Here is a 26030-nt window from a genome sequence, read left to right as displayed (position 1 = left end):
GGATATGGTTTAGTTTCTTAAATGGTCAGGAGTCCCTGGAACAGGACTCTTGCTCCCTTTCCAAATCAGGTCTCTTTTTCCCAGGTTGATTAAAACTACTTACATCTTTTATCTTTTCATTTTTGAAAAGAGGTGTAACTGAAAGCCTTATGAGACTTCTTCTAATCCTTCTCACAGTCTTGTCATAATATCAGAACTTCTACAGATAATAATCTTTCTTTTTTTGGTAATAACTCACTGTTTGAGTCCAAGGATTAATTCAAAAGCAGTAAATAAGGAATTTGATTCAGATGGATTTCTGGAAGCTTCCAAAACCTCTTCAATACGTGGCCCTGACCTTATAAAATCCAAACCAAAGCAATAGAGGGTAGAGAGATCCCAGGTACTGCTTAGGAAAACTGTGACCAGTTTCCTAAACTCTCCTCTCCTAGCTCAGCTTATCGCAAATTCGATGAATCTGCAGGCTTTCTAGGTAAACAAAAGCTTTTACCTATATTATCTCATATCCTCACAACACTTCTCTAAAGTAGTTTGAGCAAGTCTTATTTTATGGATGTGAAAAGGAAGGCACAGGCACTTTTTCAAGGCTACCAATTAGACAAGGACTTATACCTGTGATCAAAATCAAAGTTTCTCTAGTGCTTTCTTGAATTAGATTCCCTGACGTATGTAGCAAGAGATGAAAGGTTCCCCAATGTCTTTTCAAGCTAATCCCCATATTCAGGTAAAGAACTGTTTGTTTTCTCAGTTTATAAAATCTTTTTTCTCTTATTATCCTCTGTTTTCCTGGATATCTCAGCTTTTGTCAGTCCCAAGCAAATAGGCTCTGATACAAACTGTAACTTGCTCTATGGGAAGACATTTTCCGCAAGATATTGTGCTTATCACCCTATTCCTTTTGACTCATGGAATTATGTGTTGGACCAAACACTATTCAGCCCAACCTCTGGCCTCTAACACTCCTCTTGGCTACACTTGTTGAGGCTTCAGGATTTGGGGTAGGGCTAAGGAAGGGATGGGATACTTTAGGACAAGAAAGATGGGAAATAGCTCCTGCTTCAGCAGGAGGCAACTTCATCTTCTAGTTTAGGTCTACTGCTCCCCTACCCTTATTTCCAAACCCTACGAACATATAATAAATAATGTGTAAATTAAAAACATTCCAATGTTTAAATTCTGGTGTCCTTCCCTATCCTACCCCTAACCTTCTCAAATCTGACAAAAAGTTCTTTTATGCTATGTGCTCTATAAAGGAAACATTTTTAATGGACAGGCATCTTTAATGGACTACATTTTGTAATGTTCTCCTCTCCTCCTAGCTCTGCCTCCAGTTATTTATTGATACCTACAACCAACTAGAAGAGCTATGGTAATCCAGTAGCAGTTGGGAACTGGACTTGTGATTTCATTAGTAAAGGGAATTATCAGATGAGAAAACCATTTTTATTAAGGGAGGTCATCAATTTTTCTACAATTTAACAGTCTTAAAAATTGTCTATGGCATTGAGAAGTTAAGTGATTTGCCCAGAGTAACACCGCCATAAGCAGAACTGGAACCCAGTCTTCCTGAATTCTAGGTTACGTCTCCATAAAAATACTCCTTTTCTTTTCTCTTCTTTCCTTCCTCTTCCCTCCCCTTTTCTTTCCTGCTTTCCTTCCTTGCTTCCTTGCTTCCTTCCTTCTTTCCTTCCTATCTTCCTTTTCCTTCCTTCTTTTCTTTCTTTTTCTCTCCCTCGTCCTTCCTTCCTTCCTCTTTCTTTCTTTCTTTTTCTTCCTTTCCTCTGTCCTTCCTTCTTCTTTCCTTCCTTCCTTCCTTCCATTCATCTCTTCCTACTACTACCCTTAGAATGCTTCTACAGAAAGCCCTAATTCTTGCCATGCAAACCTGCTTGTCACAGCTGCTCCTTCCTTTCTCAAGGTAATTTTTCTTGCCTTGCTGCCTCTTCTACTGACTAGTAAATGACTTTATTGAGCTGAACCCACCTCCACTGCTCAGACTTTGATTAGAGGGGCTACTCTCTCTGCTTTGCCAGTGATTCATGGTATGAATTGAGCAAACCACTTAACCACTCTGTGGGCTTCCTTCTTGTCAATAGAAAATAATAAGTCCTCCCTTCATGAATGATGTGAGGATGAAGGGTGCCTGCTGCTAACCTGATTTTGCCCTCTCAGAAGGAAGGCACCACATAAATACAAAATATTATCACAGAAATTGGCTCTTCATGGAAAAGTCCACAAAAATGAAGAACAAAAATAAACTCCACATCACATCTCTTTTAAGAAACCTGTTAAACTATTTTCACTTGTATACAAGACTGTGGTATAATACCCCTACAGTTTCAACGTGAGAACACTGACATCCAGGAGAAACAGAAGAAAACAGAACCCAAGAGTTCGAATTAGAGAGTCACCTTGCTTAGAAATATGAGATTACACCCTTTCCTCCCCTATGGGAGAGCTTAATGCCCCCATGGCTTCTTTTGCCTTCGTCAAAGACCACCCAGGGAAACTTCCTGGCAGAATGCCACCGTCACAGAGGCTGAAGCCAGACCGAACTTCAGGGCGTCTATCACTACAATAGAATTGTATGCAATAAAGGAACTGGACTGTGGAGGATTTTACCTGGCCCTCATATATTTTCTGTCTTTTTAGATGAAAAGACCAAATTCTTAAAGCATCAGTGGTTAACACTGATCACTTTAAGTGTGGCTACAACTGATGAAGTTGGACTTAAGATTCATACAACTCTAACTCTGTTCTGTAACTTTAGAGCAACTTCTTATGTAATATCCTGCCTACAAAACATCTATTCATATTAAAAAGGATGCCCATTACTTATGCTGTAACATTAGTCTAAAAAAAAAAAAGTGGTGTGTGTGTAAAGCATTAAGCTGTACTATTGAATAACAAAAATTCTCTCTTATAAGATTCATTTTATATAGTATTAGCAATTAGAGAGGAAGAAACAAAGAGAGAAGGACTGGGTGGGGAGGGAAAGAGAGAGAGAGAGAGAGAGAGAGAGAGAGAGAGAGAGAGAAAGAGAGAGAGAGAGAGAGAGAGAGAGAGAGAGAGAGAGAGAGAGAGAAAGAATTTGTGAAATAATTAAGAGTTCTTGATTTAATAGAAAATGAATAAACCCAATCGTACTCCCAATTACCTATAAAACACATTTAATAAATCTGATTAAATTCAAAAAATATTTAAATTCAGACTAGAATAGAAACTTCATTTAGAGGTATGCTGGAAAAAGACAGGTAGATCTCTTGATTCAGTTAAGAAGTGATGGATTACAGGCATTGAATGAGGTATACATATTCACATATTGCCAATATTATTAAGTTTTTGTTTTTGTTTAAGTACTTTGTTGCAAGGAAATATTCTATTGGGCGCTACACTGGGTCTTGATAAATGACAGCAACTTTTTTTTAAAAGTATAAATAGAAATCTTTAAGATTTTGTGTTTTGTTTTGTAGCCAGATAAGACTAAGGAAGCACAATAAAGGTTGAAGGTTTACTTCTATTGACCTGAGTCTCACGTTTCAACACAGAAATGAAATATTTTATATTCCACTAAGATCAGGCTTTTCACACAAAGACAGAACAAATTGAAAATTTAAGAGAGAAGCTAAAACATATGGATTATCCCTAAATTGTCACTTGGGACATCCAACATCCTGCGTGCCTTATCATCCAGGCAGCAGTCCTAGGTTACAACTACATATCCCCAATTTAAAACTAGAGTTTTTGATTAGAGTGACCATAAGAAGATTAGTTAGGTTAAAACTGATAGCTGTCATCTTATAGTCTGTTTCTCTCAGTGAAAAGTCAAGAGAAAATGTTATATGGAAAAAGGGTATTTCAAATCAGATTACCTAAAGGGCACAGGATTGTAGGTCACAAAAGTCCTTTTAGCTGTCACCCTGTCAAAAAGTACAGAGCCAAACTGACCTTATAGATAATAATGCCTGTTGACCCAAGCTTGGAGCAATAGAAGAACTAGGAATCTAAAATGAAAGATTATTATTAGCAGGACCTCTAAATTCAAACTGAAGTGCTGCTTGCTATAGAGTCGCTAGAGGAAAGTACAATATCTTCATTTCATGGCTTTGCAGCTATAATCCAGAATTTGAGACAACAGTATTTGAAAAATCTTTTTTCTTTTCTGCTAAAAGTGATAAAATGACTAATATTAAGCAAATTTTTTTTAAATCACAGGATTTAGAATTGGAAAGGACTATACACCCTCATTTTACTGATTAAGAAACTGAGGCCCAAAGAAATGAGGTGCTTTGTCAAGTGGCAGACTAGGATTCAAAGAGTTCCCTTCACTATTTAAAAAAAACATATTTAAAGTTTTTCAAAGTCAAAACCTCACTATCAAGACTTGTAAGTTGCAATAATTAGTAAAAGACACACCTCCCCCTCCTCACTCTTCTTTTGCCATGAACTTCTTCCAATCACCTAGGTTGAAAAAGGTGATGTCATCCTCATTCTTAATCCTAATTCTTAAATTCCTAAATCTTAAAATCCTCAATTCTTAAATTAGAAATTTAACCAAAATTCAGATTCCAAAAACCCTCTTGAATGTAGGTCATTCCAATTCTAACAAACCTAAACCTCAAAGCCACCTTGAATTTAGGACCTAGAGATAAGTTGCCAACTAGAGAAGATTGAGTATTTCAGAGAGTAAGGTTGAATATTTATAAAGGCAGACATAAAAGAATATGTAAAATCTGACACATTTTGCTACTTTCTTTGAACTTCATTTCCATAACAATTAGGTCTTTCATTTTGGTTCCTTTAATATTCTATACTAGTCTCAAGTATTTAAAATTTCTATCTAGTTCCATAGTCAAAGGTTAATGGAAAGATGCAAGATGCATATAAGCAGGTTGTAAACATATTAATAATGATGACTTTTCCCAAATGCACTGGAAACCTCTCACCTTGTTCAGTGTTGCCAAAGGATTATGGGAAAAGAACATTTCTCTAAAATATTACTCTCTGGTTACCTCCCTAGCAAGAGCATTTGCATTACACTTGATGCAAACCAGACTCATCTTCCCCTGCCCAGAACTTAAAGCTTCTTTTTGCTGACTCCTAGGAATGTGGAGACTTTCTTCAACTGACATTTCAGTTGGGTGGACTTTCTGCTAGTGGATTTGGAGTTTCTGCTATGATATCTCTCTTAACCCCTCCTTCACTTCCACCCCCATGGACAACTCCATTCCAAACATCAAAGGTTTCCTTTGAAGATAAAGCCAAATTTGCCATTAGGAAAAGACAAATGATTTCCCAAACTGCATTTCAGAAGATGGGAAGAAGCCGGAGTTACTCTGTGTTTTCAAGATAAACACTGCATAGTATGTCATACCACAAGGCACTCTATATAATACCACTGACTTGAGACATAAATCTGTGTCATTGGTGCTCTCAGCAACACCAGGCAAGAGCAACTGGTTCCCGTCACTGAAGGCCCACCAAGGCAGCATATTGAGGCCAGAAACATTGGGATTATGATGTTGGCGGAGAAAGGCCATACCTGCAACTTTGGAGCTTTGGTGAGCAAAGATTAGAAGCACTAAACTGGACATTTGGAACTATGGACAGAATCCCCAAAACTTGATTCTTTCAATCCCAGTTAAAAGCCTTTTTTAAAGTATGCATTTTCCCCCCAATAATGCTTTTCTTTTAAAAGAAAAATGGGAGACTTAAAGGAAAATGAACTATGTATCTACACATTTGAAAAGTGTATTATAACTTGTAACATTCAAGCAAACAGTGATACTTAGCTATAAATATTACAAAACAAACAACAACAATAGTAAAAATAAACTTACCTGCTGTCTTTTATTCCTCTTCTTTATGTCTATTCACTGTCAGTAAGAGTGATGAGAAAATGTCAAGATCACAGGTTCCAGGAAGTTTGTTCTGGAATTTAGGAAAGAGAAAGTTCTCTCATCTTCTCTCCATATAATGAAGCAATCAAATACTTGACTGATATTTGTGTGTGTGTGTGTGTTTTTTAAGGTACTCGGCCATGAACTTCAATTGGAGTTATTTTCTACAACCTCATTTTATATAAATGATAAAACAAAAGAAAAAGGTCTTGCTGAACCCCTGAGTTTCCAGTTTCTAGGTTCATTGCTTTGCAAATGTGAGTGAGGATGGGCCTGAAATAAATATTTGATCAAGCACTTAACGGCCTAGAGGGAAGCAAGGGAGGGAGAAAAAGCTGGAGTTCAAAATCTTATAATAATATGAATGTTAAAAATTGCCTTTATAATGTAATTGGAAAAAGCAAAATACCATTTAAAAATTAATTCAGAACATACAACTAATTTTAAAGCTGGTTAAGAAAATCATTGTTAGCATTTAGATGAGCAATCAATAGTGGCATATCAAACACCTGGAGTTGAATTTTCATCCTTTCTTGGAACCCTTTACCACAAAGCAATTCTCTTCTGAGCATACAAATCTCTGTAATCCTTTGGTTCCCAATAAATACTTATTGAGCGCCCACTATATGCAAGATAAGTGATTGTGGGCAGCACAAGACTAAGACTCATCTGGTCTCAACATTTGCATACTATGATCAGAACAATAATCTCTAGCTCATCTTTTAAAAAAATCTGACAACATATTCCTCAATCCATACCCACGGGAGAGAAGTATGTTTCCCCTATAGGTTCCCTAAATTCAAGATCATCTACCGATCAGAGTATTAAGGCTGTTTTCCTTTTACATTGTTTGCCCTTCTTTCTAAGCCCACTGTAAAATCTGTGTGAATGTTGATTAAGTTATTTCATGAGTAAAATCTCCTGCTGATTAATCCTTATGCTACTCAAGTCACAAACAGGTTGCTGAAGGGATGAGGTCCAAAATACACAGATAAAGCCTTTTCAAAACTCATTCCACAGAAGGAATGGAATCTCCCACACTCCCTACAGCCAGACTAAGTAAGTCCCATAAAACTCTAACTGATAAAACCAGATAGCACATAGGAAGTGACAAAAGAGCAAAACTAGCACTATGTGCTCCTGGAGTTCTGAGATGAGTCCCAGGCTTCTTGAAGGGTTGAGGAAATGATAGAAGAATTCACAATGGAGAGGAGATCTGGGCTGGTCCTTGAAAGTTAAGTAGGCTATGTGTAAGTGGAGAAGAGGGGAAAGGACATACTTGGTAGCATATACAACACATTTAAAGGAAAACAGCAGAAAGGTTTCCCATCTTCAGTCTCACTGAAGCAAAAGATTCATATCAAGGAAATTGGGAACCAGAAAAATTGGGAACAGGTCTTAATACCAGGTCAAGGTGTCTGGATAGTTACCTTGTAGGCTATGGGAAGACTCAAAAGATTTGGAATGGGCAAGTTTCATGATGAAAATGGTTCTAGGAATGTGAGTCTGATGAAGGACTGATCTGAGGAGTAAGAGAGTTTATGAGTTAATCTGATGCATTAATTCAGACAAGAGGTAACAAGAACCTAAACTAGGTTGGTGATGGTAGGAATGGAAAAGAGGGGAGTGATTTAAGGAATGTGACATAGAAAGAATGGAAAAGAATTGATGACTGATTGGGCATGGGGGGAGGGGCAAGAGAGAGGGAGGAGTCTAAATTGTATTATCCTCATTCTACAGAAAAAAGATTCAGGAGTACAACAGTTCAGAGGTCTTAACCCAGGGTGAATGGGAGTTCACAGGAAGAACCAGGTCTCAAATTCAGGTTTCCCAATATTTGGGGTAGTGTCTCAGAGCAGTCATAAGAGGTAAACTCCAACTTACTCCTAATGAGCTCAACACTATCCTCTCTTCCTTGACATTACCATGTAAGAGGATTCCAAAGATTGATGTATCTGTATATCAATGGATAGAGCACCAGCCAGGACTCAGGAGGATCTGAGTTCAAATGTGATCTCAGACACTTAACACTACCAAGCTGTGTGACCCTGGGCAAATTACTTAAACTCCAATTGCCTCAGCAAAAGAAAAAAAGGAAAAAAAAAAAGATGTATATGATCATGAAAGCAATTTGTAAATAGGATTTCATATTTAAGGTGTTTATGTCTATACTATACCAAATATTTAGTTTGATGCTATAAATTTGAGAAATACTTATTCAAATGATGTTTGAGGTTTGAATTGCTCCCCAAAATAGAAAATAAGCTTAGTATTATAAATGAGATTCAATTCACCTTGTAAATTTCCAGTATCATAAGGACAGTAAACAATGTTTATACTTTACTTGATATATACATTCAAGTATTTACTATGTTGATATATTTACTGTATTTATTGTATTGATATATTATACTTCATATTTAGCTATTAATTATGAATCTTTGATTTTAAAACACAATAGAGATACTTCAAGGTTCTGGGAACCCAGGTATACTCTGCTTTATTTAATGGAAGAGTAGCTTCCCAGAGAAGTTCAACATCACAAAATTAGCTCAATTAATGATTTTTTTCCCCCCAAGTATTAGTCACAGAAATGATGATTAAAAGAAAATATCCTTAAGCCAAGAAAGGGAATGTGCCACTGGGACAAAGGTATGAAGAAAATACACTTTTTGTGCAAGGATTTCCCCAATATTAACCTTTTCCTAATGCACCCAATCAAGTAGGATGCGAGTTACATTACCAAATGAACCAAGGTTTACAACTCCTGTGGAGTCCTGGGGTTTGAAGATAACTCAGATTCTGAAATCCAATTATACCACTTTGTTCTTGTGTAACCTTATCAATCTGAAGCCTATAAGCACTTGACAAAATTCAGGACAAATATGTCCCAGTGCTCTAACATGAGAGGCAAAGAGAGCTACAGTAATTTTTTTTTTTTTTTTTTTTTTTTACCCAGCATCACTAGCAGAATTGGGATTTGAACTCTGCTTTTCTTCTATCCTGTGGGATGCTGTGACCACCAGATTCACCTCTTGCCCTCATTTTTTAACCACTGTGGTGTTTGTGGGGATGTCAGCTGAATTATTTCATGAGTAAAATCACCTATTGATTAATTTTGGAGCCATATAGGCCACAAACAAATTGCTGAAGGATTGAGGTTCAAAACACTTTAAAAAGCACTTCAAAGTGGCAAAATAAGGAAGCTATTTCTACCCATTTCTATTAGGTAGTGGGATCTCTTATATTGCCAGACAAAGTTAATTCAGCCAATGAGAAGCTAAAGAACTACCCCTATATATATTTTGCACTTGTTGCTATACTATAAAGACTAGTTGTACCTGTCCTCAATAGAAAAGCCTGGGACCAAAGGTTAGTGTGTTTTTTGCTGCATAAAGCTCTCTTCCAATGTTTTTTTTTCCCTTTAAGAATGAGGGACAGAAAAATTTGAAGTTTAAGTTGTCAAACTTCACATTTCATTTCATTGTTTGTTGTCATGAGGGCAACCCCTATCTCCTTAAAGGCCTGTTTCACTCTTGATATTGCAACAACCATATATAATTGGAGAAAAGAATATAATGAAGTAGTTCTGATTTTTAAATTATAGTTTACATGCATATTCTCCCTTCTAAAACTCAGGGATTGAGACCTTAACCCTACTCCTACTCACACTTCATAACAGTCATTGCTAATCTCAAGAAGCTCCATTATTAGTATGGGAGTCTTCTTTCATTTATGTAAAAGCAATTGTAAATCCTCAAAAACACTCTTGGAAACCTCTCCACTCAGAGTCACTTTGAAACTCGATAAGTTTAAAGAATATAAGCTGCTAAAAATGAGGTTCTTTCCCTAAAAGACATCCCCCACCCCACCAGAAAAGACATTATATGTGTGTGTATGTGTGTGTATATGTGTATGTGTATATTGCTGATGAATCTCTGCCCACTAGAAATGAAGACTGATTTATTGGCTGTAAATGGAAAGATCAAAAGGCCATGAGAGAATTGTAGTGCAGTTAAGGGACTAGTCACCAAGTAAATCAGAAATGTTAAGACTTCTAGAGAGAGGCAGGTTGGCTTAGTGGATAAAAGGCTAGTACTGGAATTAAGATAGACTTGGGTTCAAGTTCTACTGGGGGGTAAATTAGTTGGATGATGGCTGACCAGTGGCCCAAGCAACTAACAAAGTTTCAGAGGCATTGATGAGCTGGATCAATGAAGGAAGTTTCTATACTGGGAGTTCCCTTCCCCCCCAAACACAAAAGAACTTTAAAAATTATGTTAATTAATTAGCCAATGCTTGCAAAGTTATCCTTGGTACACAGAAGGGCACAAGAGACATTAGGATAGGCACAAGGATAGTAGTCTTAATAATATCAATTTAATGGAAAGCTATTTCCAAACTCAAAGAGGTAATTTTGAGTCACTGTGGGACTGGGGATTTGTGCAAAGAACAAAACAAATTTTAACACACAAACAAGTTGCTTTTTGGAAAATCTTGGTGTATGATTTTAGTATTCTTAATCAAATTCCTCTAGGAGTCCTTGTTTTCCTTAATGGTGCTTTAAAAAAAAGAAAAGAAAAGAGACCACTCCTTACATTCAGTCTCAGGCTTGCTGACTATTCTCCTCTCACCTCTCAAATTTCTCCATCATCTTAGAAAGATATATATGCACGACCACAAGTTAAGCACCCATAAGTGCTCTCCACGAACAAAATAGCAACTGTTTTCCTTCTTTACTCACTCCTCCCCAATGCCCTCTTCTCCACCTCTCCTACTTGTTCATTTCTATGATCTTCTTTCAATGACCAAAACAAAATCCACTAAGAGCCTACAAAAGCAAAACTAGTAGAAAGCAAAATGCATACACATATTCCACGCCAACCTTTCTCCACATTCTCCAAACCTGCACCCTTCTCCCATCCTTCAATGCCATCCTCGTCCCAAATACACACACACACCCTACTCCTGGGAGTTTCTCCAATATTATCTCTTCCCTTCAATCCTCCCGGTCCTGCCTTTCCATTCCTTTTCTTTTTAAAACAATTTCTTTCAATTTATACATTAATCACCCTCATTTCTGCGAGGGGCTAAAGTGGAAAAGTTTTGTGGGTAAGTGGTATCCAGCGGCCTGGAGTAGGGAAGCCGAAAGAATTGTTGTAAATCTTCGGAGAAGTTGGGGGAAAGCAGCGGCAGTGGTTGGAGGAGCCAGTCCTTAGGCCCTCGGTTGGTTTGGCCCGGGAGTGCTGAGTGAAATCAACGAGCTGCCGGGTGAATGGGGAGACCTAGGGGGAGATCCCGGGGGATACCGACGGAAGAACGCTTCTCGGTCCCTGCTCTCGATCACGGCGCCTTTACGCAGACCCCAGCCTTCGCGGACAAGGTTACGGGGCGGCCTCGGACAAACTTTTTTCCCTCGGACAAACTTTTGCAATCTGCCTGGTCCTCGATGCTCAAGGCTCCAGCATCCAGGCACACAAAGATCTGTGGCTGCGGCTCGCCAGGCAACTTCCCAAACTCAGATCCCAGCCTCCGGCCAGACCAGAAATTCACATCGTTCCGGATCTCGAGAATCAATTCCTTCTCTCCCCAAGCAGCAACCCCTCCTTCCCCAATAAAAAGCTCGACTCTCCATCCTACACTTCACTCCGGCAAAACAAAACAAACCACAAACAAAAACATCCAGGCGAGACTTTTTCTTTTCTTTTCTTTTCTTTAAAAAAAAAAAAAAAAAAAAAAAAACTTCTTTGAGATTGTTTTACTCACCTCTAAAGCAGCGGGTGTTGAGAAGTGGAAACTTGGAACCCAGGGCCAGGGCTCTGGGATGGCAACACACACACACACACACACACACACACACACACACACACACACACACACCTCCAAATGAGGAGAGAAAATCACTGGAGCAACAAAGACAATCTGAAGTTGAGAATTTCCAGGCCGGATGGTTTGATAGGAAGTGAGCAAAGGAGGGTTTGCGTGGAAGTCTAAGTGTGTCGGGTGATGGGTTTGGTATTCAGGAAAGAAGGAGGAGGAAGAAGCGGTGGCAGTGTCGGCGGGAGGAGGAGGAGACGGAGGAGGAGGAGAAGGAAAGAGGCATTGCGATGAGGGCACCCGGACCCTCCATATGGAAGGAGGTTTTTTGGATGACTGAACTCTCAAACAATTCCTTCTTTCGCTACTCCAGCTTTGGAGCCTCCCATTCCCCCCGCGAGGAGGAGGAGGAGGAAGAGGAGGAGGAGGAGACAGAGAAGAGGGGGGAGGAGCAAAAAAGAGGAAAGAAAAAAAAATTAGTCCTGGAAAGGAAACAGAAGGAAAAAAAAAAAAAAAAACAACTGGTGTCCTAAATAGTTGGTCAATTTCTCTCTAAAGTACCGAACTTTTGTTATCTTTTTTCCTCAAATCTTTCTATAGTTTTTTTTTTTCCCTCCTCAGTTTCTTCCTCAAAAGCAACTTTCAACCTCCAGCTTTCTCCTATTTTCCTTCTCTCTTCTATTTCCAACTCTCTTCTTAGCCTCATCTTGGGAATTTCTGATGTTTGCCCCCCTACTCAGTTTTTCATCCTTTCCCCCCACTTCTTCGATTCCTTCTTAGATCCCTTCCCTACTCTGCAAAAATTGTGGTTAACCGGTTAGATACAAAGTTGCTATTATTAGGGAAGGTGTGTGTGGCCAGGGATAGAAAGAACCAAATCAGAGAATATAATAATTGAAAATCCCTGGTAAGACTCATCAGTCCTGGCCCTTCTCCCTTCCACCCCTTGTTCTGTGGAGAGGGAGGCTGCAAAGGCTCAAAGTTGAAAGCTCCCTGACCTGGTTTTATTCATCATCCAGGGGATAAGGGAACAGCTGCAAAGGGAAAGGATGGATTTGAGGAGGGGGCAATTTCTGAAGGAGACACATCTCCCCCCACCACCACCCTTTTTAATTATTAGCTTGATCCCAGCCAAAATATTGAGACAGGAAATGTTTCAGAACTGTGTGGAGCCAAATGATCCCATAATCAGCTGCAGTATTGGTTTCTCCTCTCTAGGGTAAAATCATAGAATGTGTTAGCCTAGAACTGGATTTTGGAGACTATCTAATCCAACTTCCTCCTTTTAGATGATGAAACTGAAATGGAGTGACCTTTTAAAAGTCATACATCTTGTAGTTGGTAACAGAACTGAGATTTCTAATAAGTATAACTAATACTTATGTAACACTGTAAGGTCTTCAAAGGGCTTTGCAAATATCTCATATGATCCCTACAACAATCCTGTGAAGTAGATGCTATTTTTATCCTATTTTACAGTTGAAGAAATTGAGGCAGGTAGGGATTAAGTTACTTGTGCAGATTTTCATGGCTACTAAATGCTTTTAGGTCTAACTCCCAACACAGATGTTTCATGTGTCATCTCTGTCTTAATTAGGATTTCATTTTAGGTAAAAAAGTCAAAAATGGCAGTAAATGTCTAAACTTGATTTTGCCATTCAGGCCCCAAGCAAGTCAAATACTTTTCTGGATCTCAGTTTTCACATCCATGTAATATGGAGATAGTTATGCTATTTAATCCTACACGTTTTACAGAGTTCTAGTAAGGCCCACATAAGATCAAATAAATGAACATTTTTTGTTAAAATAATATCATTAAATGTTATCAACAATATTATTAACAATACTATGCTTTTTCCTTAATTATCTAGGCAAATCATATAGATACTAGTTTTTTTGTCTTGGTTATCTAGATACTTTTTGTTATATATGCCTGGGTGCTTGAAAACATCTTAGCTGGAGATCTGAGAGTGAGAAAAAATGCATAGAAAGATTGTTCTATTTGTTATTTTTATCTGTATCTTGTTGAAGTTTTCTTGGCAAAAATGCTAGAGTAATTTGCCATTTCCTTTTTCAGCTCATTTTATAGATGAGATGACTGAGGCAAACAGGGTTAAGTGACTTATCCAGGGTCAAGTAGCTAGAAAGTTGGATTTGAACTTAGGAAGATGACTTTTCCTGACTCCGCACTTGGCATTTTATCTGCTGTGCCATCTAGCTGCCTAAAATTTTTGTTGTTGTTATTGTTCAATGTTGTCCAACTCTTTGTGACCTTATTTGGGACATTCTTGGCAAAGGTAACAGAATGATTTGCCGTCTTTTTCTCCATTCATTTTACAGATGAAGAAACTAAGCAAGCAAGGTTAAGTGACGGTCTCTGATGGTCACATGACTAGTAAGTGTCTAAAGTCCCATTTGAACTCAGATCCTCCTGACTCAGCACTATCGAATGAGCCTCATAATCCATCTAGTATTAACTAATAAATCACTAGGTTTCATAGAACAGAAAGTATCTGAACTTGGCTTTAAAGGTCTTGAAGAATTTCAACAGTTCCTTGAATGTAGATATTTAGTAAATGTTTACTGAATTGGACCAGGCAAGGATAAGAAGGAAATCCTTGGAGGAATGGACTCTTTAGTTTTTTTTATCATCTAGTACCAAGCTTGGCTTAAATGTGTGAATCCATGATGGTGGAAAAATTGAAAATGGGATTTGAGAATAGATATTTTGTCTGGCAAATCAAAAATGTAAAGAATTGGGGAGTGAGGCAAGGCTGAAAACTGTGAAATTGTTGAGAGTTTTAAATGCCAGGCCCAGGAGTTTATTGCCAGACAATGAAGGAAATCTTTAGAACAGAGATACAGTATGTTTAGATGTGAGAGAGAAGATTTGCTAAGACTGTTACAATTATCTATCAATCTATCAATCATCTAGCTATCTATCCATCTAACTACCCACATCTATTTATCTATTCAACTACCTATAGTTTATCTAACTATCTATCTCTATATCTATATTAATCTATCTACTATCTTTTTATTTACCTACATCTCTCTGCCTAACTACAATCTATCTACCTATCTTTCTATCTACCCACATGTATCTCTACCTACTATATTTATCTATTATCTACTATCTTTCTAATTACCTACATCTATCTTTGTCTAACTACCACTATCTATTTATATTTCTATCTCTCTATCATCTACTATCTTTCTATATACCCACATCTTTGTCTTCCTCCCTCCCTCCTTCCTTCTCTCCTTCCCTTCTTCTTTCCCTCCTTCCCTCCCATTCTCTCTTTCTTTCTCTCTATTACCTACTTTTTCTATCTAATCCACATCTATCTATCTATCTATCTATCTATCTATCTATCTATCTATCTATCTATCTATCTATCATCTCTGCTCCTAAATTGGGAAGGAATGTCTTTGCTCTTTCTATTGACCCTTCTCATGAGTAGAAGTGATAGTGTTAGCCAAGAAACTCCAATGAAAATAGTTCTCAATGTAAGAGACTTTTTATTAAGAAGATACTTAGTATTGGTAGCTTTGCTCTCAGTTGTACATGCCTGGGCAGTGTATCTTCACTCTGAACAATTCCCAGAACAGCTTGTTGGGGGAGTATGCAGGGTTGTAGGGAAAGCCCTGTGACATCGACAAATGCCATCTTTTTCTTAAATCATGCAAGCTTTCTGTTCTAACCCCACTAAGTATTTTTGTTGTTGTTTTTCAGTCATGTCAGACTTTGGTGACCCCAAGCACTCTACTATTCACAGAGTTTTCTTGGCAAGATTACTTGAGTGGCTTGCCATTTCCATTTCCATTGTATTGAGGTGAATGGAAGTCAAGTGATTTGCCCAGAGTAACACAGCTAATAAATATATTAGGCTGAATTTGAACTCAGGTTTTCTGGACTCTAGGCTCATGGCTCTAGCCACTGAACCACCTGGCAGCTTTTCTTCCCTAATTTCTCCAATTATACATAATCAGGAAAATTTTGGGGAAAGTTAAAGAAAATGCAACTTACCAAATAGGGACCAGTACAAATTAGTGGATGTTTACAGAGGCAAATTTTGGTTCAAGGTAAAGAATTAGAGTTATCCAGATAAAGGCAGATGTGATATAAGTTTCATGTCCCTGCAGGTCTTCAGACAGAGACTGGATGCCCAGCTATTGGGGATGTCATCCATAGGATTCATGAATTGGGTAGGAATTGGACTTAGTGACCACTCAGGCCCATTCCAGTGTGAAAGCTGTTATTCTAATTTGGGTTTCAATATGCAGCTATCAGAAAATAATTTTTAAAATTTATCTAATCACTTTTTTAAGTGAAATATTTTTTTTTCTAAATTTAAACACTAAGACAAACATTTCCATAGAGATTGCAGAACAAGAGAGCATTGTACATGACCTATGAATGTCAATGAAATCAGGCTATAGGCAACAAGCATTCATACTATATGCAAGGCATATGCTGAGCCTGAAGAATATACACACAAACAAAATGAAAAATAGTTTCTACCTTTGATGGGCTTACAAATAATGGGAAGAAAACACCTATAAAGGAACTGAAAAGGAGGAAGAGGAGAAATTCTACTGATGCTGAGCAATGGGAATGAGATTGGTGGGTAAGTCTTAGTTGAAAAGCACAGCCAGAAAGGAGTAAAGTATATCCAGCCTGGGCCTGTTCCCAAAAAGGAAGCAACATAAGCAAAGTTCTTTACAAATCATATGTATATATATATATATATATTATATATATATATATACACACATACAAATGTATACATATATACACATACATGCATATGTATGTATATACACACATAAATGTTAGTTATTTAAAGTTTGCTTTAAATATATATATGCATATATATTAATTAAACTGAACATATTTTTAAAACTTGTCTTGTCAGAAATTAATTTAAAACTTTTGGCTTTGTATTACTTTTGAAAGAGGAAAAAAATTATAAAACTTCAAGTTTTGCAGAGATCTGTCCTGAATGAAGGAGGGAAAGAGTGAGGAAAGAGAAAGAAGGTTGTTAAAGTAGAAAATGAGTTAGTTTATTTTTTAAATCCAGATTTTAGCAGCACTAAAATATCTGAGAGGAAAGTTGAGAGGATGGATTAGGAATTTGCAAAATGTAGGGCCTCTACATCTATCTAAGCACTGGTGCCACTGTAATGAGGACTCTTCTGTTCTTCATTGGGAATCCAGAAAAACATATTCTCAGGAAGGATAAAAAAAGGAACTATAGTTTTTTGGCAATTCTTTTTAATTCTATCATTAATACCACTACATATTATTGCAAGTGATAAAATAACATAGTAGGCATCCAATTAGGGCACATGTACCACAAAAAGATCAAAGACAGAAAAGTTTCACATATCTAATTTTTCAAAGTAGTTCTTTCTAAGGTAGCAAAAAAAGCTAGAAATAAAGAGGGTGTCCCTTAAATGAGGAATAGATTAATGAACTGTGGAATAGGAATATAATGAAATAGTCTTGTGCTATAAGAAATGACAAAGAAAAAAATGAAAAAAATGACAAATAAGAGAAATTCAGAGAAAAATGGGAATACACATGAAATAATACAGAGTGAAGAAAGTTGAACCAAGATAACTATATTCACAGTGACTAAAGTCATATGAATTTTTTTAAAAAGTCAAATTAATACAATGACCAGTCTGGGAAGTAGATGACAGAGGTGGGGGAGTATGAATGCTGAATGTTAAACACATACAACACAAATACACACACACTGACACACAATGGCAGAAAATGGCTAGAGGCATCAACCTCACTGCCTGGAGGTAACGACTCTTAAATATGATCAGATTAAAATATAATTGAGAAAAAATTTAACAAAATAAATACAATAATGTTAATTTGTGTTTTTCTCTATTAATGTGAAGCAGGCAGGAATCAATTTCTATCTGAATTTGACACTATTGGCTTAGAGTATGTTGGGAAATGAGTTCTATAAAAATAATTTGTTTATTAATAGTATTTTATTTTTCCCAATTATATTTAAAGACAATCTTTAACATTCTTTTTTTTTTTGCTGAGGCAATTGGGGTTAAGTGAATTGCCCAAGGTCACATAGCTCAGAAGTATTAAGTGTCTAAGGCCATATTTGAACTCAGGTCATCCTGACTTTAGGGTTGGTGCTCTATCCACTGAGCCACCTAGCTGCCCCAACATTCATTTTTACAAGATTTTGAATTCTATTTTTTTCCTCCCTCCTCCTCCTTCCCCTTCCTAAAATGGTAAGCAATTTGATATAGGTTATATATGTGTAATCATAAAATAAAGATTATTTAAAGGGCCTTAAAATAAAGGAAAAACAGGCACTCTAATAACTCAAGTTGACTTTTCTATATTGCCTTCTTATCAAGGCCAAGAATGCTGCTCTCTTCTTATTATTTTTGTGACATCAGCTAAACTCTGCAGATGGGAACATTACTTAACTCCTTTTTCATTTCCTTTCCCCTTTTAGCTTCAGACTTTCCCTTTATTTCCCTCCTGAATCATCTTTTTGCTTCTTTTCTATCATCAGCATTTTTTTTCCAGATTTCCCTTTGAAAACCTAATGTTCTTACTGACACATAATTCTGGGCTGAGATCCAGTGAGCCCCAAAAGGACAGAAGGCAAAATACTGTGCCAATGCATTCACCTCGGGGAGAATGACCCATCTCCCTGTTCCTTCTCTGCCCCAAGCATCCCAATCTCTATTCCCAGGATTGCCTTTCCTGTCTTGTTTAGATTGTAAAATTTACTTGGCAGGGACCATTTCCCTAGATGAGCATCTGTAGCATCACCAAGGGCAGTGCTGCTGCTTCAATAGATGTTTATTGTTTTTTATTATTGCTATTATTAGTAGGATTATTGTTATTATTATTATTACTACAACAGTGTTGTTACAACATTACAACCCTGAACTCTCCCTCTTTTGCCTGAGGGTGGCTGCACTGTGCTTGTCTAAGTTCTCCCTTCATTTGCCATTTGAGATTTTAGCCGACTCCCTGGCTGCTCCAGACAAGTTGAGAGAAGTCTCAGGGCCATGTTTTCCCCCTTCTGCTGATTTTCTCCTTGAGAGTAGTTGAACGGGCTCTCTAGCATCTTGCTCCTGTCCAATGCTTAGAGTATTATCACAAGAAAAGGGACCCTCAGGATGGAAGCTGTGAGCACTGTGAGAATTACAGAGCTGATTTTTTCTTCTCTTTTTTTTCCCATTCTGGAAAAGAGAGATTTCCCAGTCTTTAATCTGGTCAGGATTTCAATAAAGTGTCAGGAAAAGAATAGAAATTGGAGTAAGAAAAGAGCTGAGAGTTATGACAGGAACGAGATAAGTGATATAAAAAGATGTTTCCTGATTATACTCCTATGTATATTATTTTGTGACTGCAAGGGATTTCTATGAAAATATCTTTGTAGATCCACAGAATGTTAGAGCTGGAAAGGCCCCTAGAGATCATCTTAGTCCAGAGTTTCTTAACTTTTTTTGTATGACATGTACACCTTTTGTAATCGAGAAGGTCTTCTATAGATCCCTTCTGAGAAGAACCCCTTCTCAGAAGTGTTTTTTAAGACACATGATAAAATACACAAGATTACAAGAGGAAACCAATACCTGGAAATATTATTAAAGTTTTTTTTAATTATAACTTTTTATTTTTAAAATAGATGCAAAGATAGTTTTCAATATTCACCCTTGTAAAACCTTGCGTTCCAAACTTTTCTCCCTCCTTTTTCCCCTCCTTCTCCCCTAGACAACAAGCAATTCAATATAGGTTAAACATGTGCAATTATTCTATTATGTATTTCCACATTTATTATGCTGCACAAGAAAAATCAGATCAAAAAGGAAAAAAAATGAGAATAAAACAAAAAGGAAGCAAACAACAATTCAAAAGGTGAAAATACCATGCTGTGATCCACATTCAGTCCCCAAAATCCTCTCTCTGGGTGTAGATGATTCTCTCCATCACAAGTCTATTGAAATTGGTCTGAATTACCTCATTACTGAAAAGAGCTACATCCATCAGAATTGATCATCACACCATCTTATTGTTGCTGTATACAATGTTCTCTTGGTTCTACTCACTTCATTTAGCATCAGTACATGTAAATCTCTCCAGGTCTTTCTGAAATCATCCTGATGATCATTTCTTATAGAACAATAATATTCCATAACATTCCATAACATCCTAACTTATTCAGCCATTCCACAACTGATGAGCATTCACTCAGTTTGAAATATACTTATTAAAAATATTGTCTCATTTGACCTATGAACAACACTGGAAGGTGGGTACTGTTATTAAATATCCATTTTACAAATGAGGAAACTGAGGCAGGCAGAAGTTAAGTCTCTCCTTCAAGGTCACATAACTAATAAGGGTCTAAGGTAGAATTTAAACTCAGATTTTCTTGACTTCAGGTTCAGTGCTCTAGCCACTATAGCTGCACAGATAACAAGTGGCCCCCCAAGGGGGACTCCAACTTAGATCTTCTGACTCTGTCTCAATAAGTCATAGCAACAAGTATTTATTAAGTTCATATTATTTACTAGACACAGCTTCCAGAAGACCTTGATACATTGACATTAAGACTATAGTCCAAGTCCCAAGAGTAAGGAAGTCAGCTCAGTGCTTCCTTCAACTTCTCCTATGTTCAAAGAATCACAAAATTTGAATTTACACATGCAACTTGCATTTGCATGTTTGCACAGGAACCAATAAAGATGAAGTAAAAAATATAGCATTGTAACTAGACTTGGAAGGTTGATTAAAACTTGAGCAGAAAAAATGGTGGAGATCTTTGGGAACCATTCAATGCTGATGGAATAATGAGTAAAGGACAGCAAATTGCATGTATAAAGGATAGAGAGTAGTTCAGAGTAATTTGACTAATTTCTCTTGGAATAATTTCTAGATTTAAGTTGGGCACTTTGAAAGGTAAAGTACATGACAGTGTATTGGGGAATAATTTTAGAAAGGTAAATTGGAATCAATTGATGGAGATCCTTGAAGCCTCAGGAATTTGGAATTTATTATATATGGAGTAGTCTTTGAATGAGTATATATATATACATATATACATAAAAGAATAATACAGTCAGAATTATATCTTATGAAGATGATTCTGGCTAACCTGCTGAATGAATAAAAGAAGAAATAAGAGTAATATTGAAACAATTAGTAGAGAATGCAAGTGAATCCAAAATTAAATGTTAAATTACTGGGCTACCAGCACAATTGTAGATTTAGGCCCAATGCCTTCTACTTTACCAACAAGTAGAATTAACTAGAGTTTGTTTTTTTTTCCTAAGGCTAAAAACCATAGTGTAAATATTGACCATAGGTTATAATCTATGGGAATATTTATCAAAGAGAGATTGGCCTTAGACCTCCAACTGTTCATGGAAAGACATTACTTTGAATTGGAGATGAACCTGTGACATAGAAGTAAAAAACAAACAAAACAAAACAAAACATTACTTCAAAACAATTTTGGGGCTGTCCAACTAGATTGATCTGGTGTATCTCAGATGGAGGAAAAGAAGGATCCCTGTGTGCTAAGTTGACTTTGAACATAAAGGCCCTGCTCATCCAGGCTAGGGGATATCCTGAAGTTAGCTCAACCCCATCTGGTCCTACGTGAAAATCCCTACCTCTCTCCTCCCCCTTCACATGTTAGACTGAAAAACTGCCGAAGCTGGGGCTGCCTAGACTCCAGCTGTTTGATATTGTGCTGCTGAAGGCAGCAGGGAGGGCAGGGGGGCGAGAGATTCCAGATGAAAGCAAAAACTCAAAGAAAACTGGACCTCAGAGCTTTGATAAGAAACTCAGTGGGTAACAGGCTCAGTTAAATTTGCTCAGTCAGCCATTTAAGAAAGAAGAAGTTTCTCACACATCCTGTAAAGTGTTTTTTTTTTTCTTTAAAGCAATGGGATGCCTTCATGGAGAAGCATAAGCAAGTTGGGGAGTGGACAGGAGAAGTTAGAATGCCCAGACAGTGTTTCAAGACTTAGAGGTAGTTGGCTTGCTTATTTGCTTTGCCCCAGGGTTTATTTTGATTCTCCTTCATATAAAAATGAAAGTTCCTTTTTTTTTTTTTTTGAGTGTGGTAGAAATCATCATGTTATTTAAACCCCAAGGGACAAAATTCATTACAGTGACAGAAACATAGTCACTTCTACTTCATCTGATCCTACCTTACCTCACTGTGTTCTGAGGAAAAGTTGTGCTTAGGGAACAGTCTAACAACAAAAGAACAGTTAGGTAGCTCAGTGGATAGAGCATCAGAGCCTGGAGCAGAAAGATTCATCTTCCCTAGTTCAAATCTGCCCTCAGATACTTACTAGCTGTGTGACCCTGGCAAGTCACTTTACCCTGTTTGCCTCAGTTTCCCCATCTGTAAAATAAACTGGAGAAGGAAATGACAAATCACTCTAGTATCTCTGCCATGAAAACCCCAAATGGGGTCATGAAGAATTGGATATGATTGAATAATGACAAGAAAAACAAAGAAACTAAAGTTATCTTAGTGAATCAGAAAAGGATAATGCTGAGGGGCTTATGACCTTTACATAGTCTAGAAAGTCATTGTGGAAGTCAACAGAGGGAGCAAAGAGAAGAGACTAGTTTTGCTGAACCAGAGCAATGTGTGAGGTCAGTCAAGTCAGTCAATACCATTTATTAAGTGCTTACTAAGTGCCAAGTGACTAGCAGACAAGTCACATAGTGGATAGAGCTTTGGACTCGAATGAGGAAGACATGAATTCCTCATATACTAGCCATATGCCCCCAGGAAAGTCCTCTTTGCATCACTTTCCTCATCTTATAAAATGGGAACGATAGCATCCACCTCTCAAAGTTGTTGTGAGATAAGGTGAAGTGATATTTTTGAAGTGCTTAGCAGGCTTTTGGATGCTGTATAAATATTACATTATACTTATTTGGCAAGTACTCATTGTGTGAAGGACACCTTGAGGGAGAGACAGGAGTCTCTGTGTGCCAGGAAACCACTATCACCATCTCAACTATTACATCCCCATGGACTTCGACAAAGACATTCTAAAATCCTGAACATAAAAGTCTAGTTCATCACTCCTTCTACTTGGGTCCTGTAGTAATCCTAGAGTTTGGTATTGTGCTGCTGAAGGCAGAAGGAAGTACCAACTAGTACTGATGTCAAGTAATCCCCAAAACACTGGAGGAAGCAGCATCCTCCAGACTATGCCGGAGCGACTCCAACCACTATCATCCCTATGGAGATATAGCTTGACAACAGTTTCTGTAGGTATAGTCATGCATAGCTTTTAAAGGTCCAAGAAAGTTCAAACCATCCAAGTCCTTGTTACTGTTAAGTAATTCAAAAGCATACTGATACTATTTTATCAGTGGAAATAACTTAAAAGATGTATTAACCTTTTCTTTGCAACTGTACCCTAAGGACCACAGGACTTTTCCATCTGACCTGCAGTTGAAACTTTCTTTTTTTTCACATTTATTTATTTTTAATTTATGGAATAAAATAAGCATTTCTATAATAGAGTCCTTTATAGGTAGTTTGGATATTTATATTAGTAAAAATGACTTATTTACTCAGAGTTGTTCTTAAGACAATGTTGATATTACTACATACAATGTTTCCTTGGTTCTGCTTATTTCATTTTTCCTTATTTCGAGCAAGCCTTTCTGTGCTTTTCTAAGATTACTGAACTTATCATTTCTCATAGCACAGTAGTATTCCATCACAATCATATACCACAACTTGTTCAGCTATTTCCCCAATTAATGGGCAAATCCTTGCAATTTCCAATAGTTGGTTCATAGTTGAAACCTTCTATAGGTGTTATTTCCTCCATTAGAATTATTTTTATGTTTGTATCCCTAATACACTACTGTTCTTTACACACAGAATGCTTTTTCATTCATTCATCCATATATGTCAGGTACAAAAAACTGGGAACACAAAGGAAGGCATAAAAAGCTCCTACCCTCTGTTAGCTTATGTGGAAAACAACATGTATATTTTCAGTTATGTTCAAAATATATAGAGAATATATGGAAGATAAATTGAGACAGGAAAGTTTTAGTGGGGGAGAGAAGGAAGGAGAACATCCGAAAAGACCTTGATAGAAGGTGGGATTTGAGCTGATTCTTGGATTGAGCCAAGTAGAGGTAAAGGAAAGCAATGTATAATAAGGCTGAAAAGGTCAGGCAAGATCAGATTGTGAAAGGTTTTTAACCTGTTAAACAGAGGCGTTTCCTTGAGATTCTAGTGGCAATAAAGACCCCACTAAAATTTATTGAGTAGGAGAATAACATGTGCAGAATGATGCTTTATAAAAATCACTTTGGCAGCTGAGTGGAAAATGTAGTAGAGAGGATAGAGGGAGATAAATTAGGCTATTGCAGTGGTCCAGATCAGTGGGGGTGTGAGTGGAACTAGAGTGGTGGCTTTGTGAGCAGCAAGAAGGTGTTGGATGGAAGAAATGTGGAGGTAAAAGCAGCAAGAGTTGGAATCCAGTTAGATGAGTGGATATGGGAGAAGGGAAAATGAGAAGTCAAGAATGGGGCAGCTAGATGCATGTAAAAAGATAGCCAGGCTAGAGTCAGGAAGACCTGAGTTCCAATCCAGCTTCAGATATTTCTTAGCAGTGTGATCTCTCTCTACCTCAGTTTTCTCATCTCTAAAATGACAATAATAATAGTACTACTGCCCAGGATTGTTGTGTGGATCAAATAACACAATATCAGTAAAGCACTCTGTAAACACTGAACAGTCATCTGAATGCTAGCTATTATTATCAATAAGCTCTTAATAAATGAGATTCCATTTATATTCTAAGTGACGGCAGCATCCAGAAGTGGGAGTCGTCTATACGTGAATTGTGTACTAATAGGATTCAAGAAATAATAATGGAATATATAAACATACAAATAGATGGGTGAAGTTTCTACAGCTTTTCCAAGTAGGATAACTTTCTCAAATGTTCCAGCATGATGAGGGCTCTGATGGGACTGGGCTGTATATAGGGTTTGTTTTGGCTATAGTCAGCTTGTCAGTCTATGATGAAATGAAGGGCATTAGGAAAAAAACCCAAAAAACAACAGTCCACTGGCTCCACTATGGTTCCCTGAAGTTGTTCCATTAAATATTAATTTCTTAGGAGTTAGGAGTTTCTTAGGAGTATTATGGGAGGGGTTACAATTCAGCTAGTGATTTCCAACTCTTTCCAGTATGGAGATACCCCCCCTTTTAAATGTCAAAGAGTTTTATTTATCCTTAAATGACAATTGTACTATTAATATCTGCAGATTGAACAAATACAGAATGACAAAAAACTACTATGAGAACATTGGGTTTAGAAGTAGGAGATATGGGTTCTAATTCTAACTCTCATAGTTATTAGTCTTGTAATGCTGGATAACTCAGTTAACACCTCTTGACCTCTATTTCCTCTTCAGTAAAATGAAAGCTTTAGACTAGATGAATGGATAGGTGCATAAATGAATGAAAGGGTGGAAGAATGAATGAATGGAAAAAGATTTAATAATTAAGCACTGATGATACAAATATGGACAAGCAGGTCAGTCCTCAAAGTTGTTATTCAATGGTGTTTTACTCTTCAGGACCCCATTTGAGGTTTTCTTGGCAGCGATATCAGAGAGGTTTGTATTACTTTATCCCACTCATTTTACAGATGAGGAAAATGAGACAAACAGGGTTAAGTGATTTGTTCAGCCACATAGTGTCCGAGGGGAGATTTGAACTCAGGGAAATGAGTTTCTCTGACTTGAGGCATCTATAAACTAAGGCACATCTAGCTTCTCTGATAGTTCCTAGTCATTCTAAGAATCTTTCATCATATCTATCGAAAGGACATAGACCAGTAAGGTAGACAGCATAATAGACTTGGAGTCAAAGACGCATTTAAATATTGGTTCTACTATCAATATGACTTTAGGCTTCAATTCTCTTTTCTATAAAATGAGGCCATTGGGCTAGTTGATCTCCAAGTTCCATTTAAGTTCTAAATTGCTGATCCTATAAATTTATTTCATCAATCACTAGGATATCCATTACACATCTGAAAAATAGATATGTGAGAGAAATATTATTTATTCAACATATACAGAATTATCTTTTTTCCTCTCCTAATCCCAATACACATACACCATGATGACAAATGTACACATATGTGTATATGTATATATATTTGATATATACATAAGGGTATAGTTTTTCCCTATGTGACCTTGGGCAAAATCCTTAATCTCTTTGGGCCTCAGTT

General features: G+C 37.2%; 1 protein-coding gene across 3 annotated transcripts in view; it reads right to left on the bottom strand.

Annotated features, from left to right (window-relative positions):
* The window catches only part of BOC (BOC cell adhesion associated, oncogene regulated), a 97745-nt gene extending 85992 nt beyond the window's left edge, over positions 1-11753 (bottom strand). For all 3 annotated transcript variants that reach the window (XM_051985301.1, XM_051985303.1, XM_051985302.1), the window contains exons 1-2: positions 11667-11753; positions 5841-5931 (exon numbers count right to left, since the gene is read on the bottom strand). The gene's annotated coding sequence lies outside the window, so the exon portion shown is untranslated. The remainder of the gene's footprint in view (positions 1-5840; positions 5932-11666) is intronic.
* Positions 11754-26030: the final 14277 nt, after the last annotated feature.

This window comes from Antechinus flavipes, chromosome 3 (genome assembly GCF_016432865.1).
Source record: "Antechinus flavipes isolate AdamAnt ecotype Samford, QLD, Australia chromosome 3, AdamAnt_v2, whole genome shotgun sequence".
Classification (NCBI taxonomy): domain Eukaryota; kingdom Metazoa; phylum Chordata; class Mammalia; order Dasyuromorphia; family Dasyuridae; genus Antechinus; species Antechinus flavipes.
The sequence above is the reverse complement of the archived record's forward strand: the minus strand, read 5'-3'. Positions and strand labels throughout refer to the sequence as shown.